The following is a 643-nucleotide window of genomic DNA, read 5'->3' as shown; positions in this document are numbered from 1 at the left end:
CTTATGTTGTATAAACAGGACATGCACACTTTAACAAACCAATCATTTCAGCGCCAGGGTCTGCCACATGACTGTGGCTGAAATGATTGGTTCGTTTGGGCCCCCACAAAACAGGCTGGCAATTTATCTATCCCTGCACAAACTGGCTCTACGGAGGCAAGATGTCGTCCTCATCCTCCTCATTCACCGATTCCTCACCCTCTTCAGTGTTGTGTACATCCTCATCCTCACAGAGTATTAATTCGTCCCCGCTGGAATCCACGACCACAGGTCCCTCTGTACGTTATGGAGGCTGGTCTCTCTGGAAGAGTTGATAATTCATTTTTATGAAAATCATCTTCTCCACATTTTGTGGAAGCAACCTCCTACGCCTTTCACTGACAAGGTTCCCGGCTGCACTAAACACTCTTTCAGAGTACACACTGGAGGGGGGGCATCTCAGGTAAAATAGAGCCAGTTTGTACAGGGGCCTCCAAATTGCCTCTTTTTTCTGCCAGTACATGAATGGACAGTTTGACATGCCTACTTGGATGTAATCCTTTAACAGACAGACGCACGCTTGTCGCTGCTGCTTTGAGGATGCAGGTGCGGCTACAGCCCACACAATTCACAAAGACAGAAAAAAAAGAAGAATTTTTTATTT

Source organism: Taudactylus pleione, unplaced genomic scaffold (genome assembly GCF_031769625.1).
Source record: "Taudactylus pleione unplaced genomic scaffold, aTauple2 ptg000017l, whole genome shotgun sequence".
Taxonomy (NCBI): domain Eukaryota; kingdom Metazoa; phylum Chordata; class Amphibia; order Anura; family Myobatrachidae; genus Taudactylus; species Taudactylus pleione.
Note: the sequence above shows the minus strand (reverse complement) of the source record.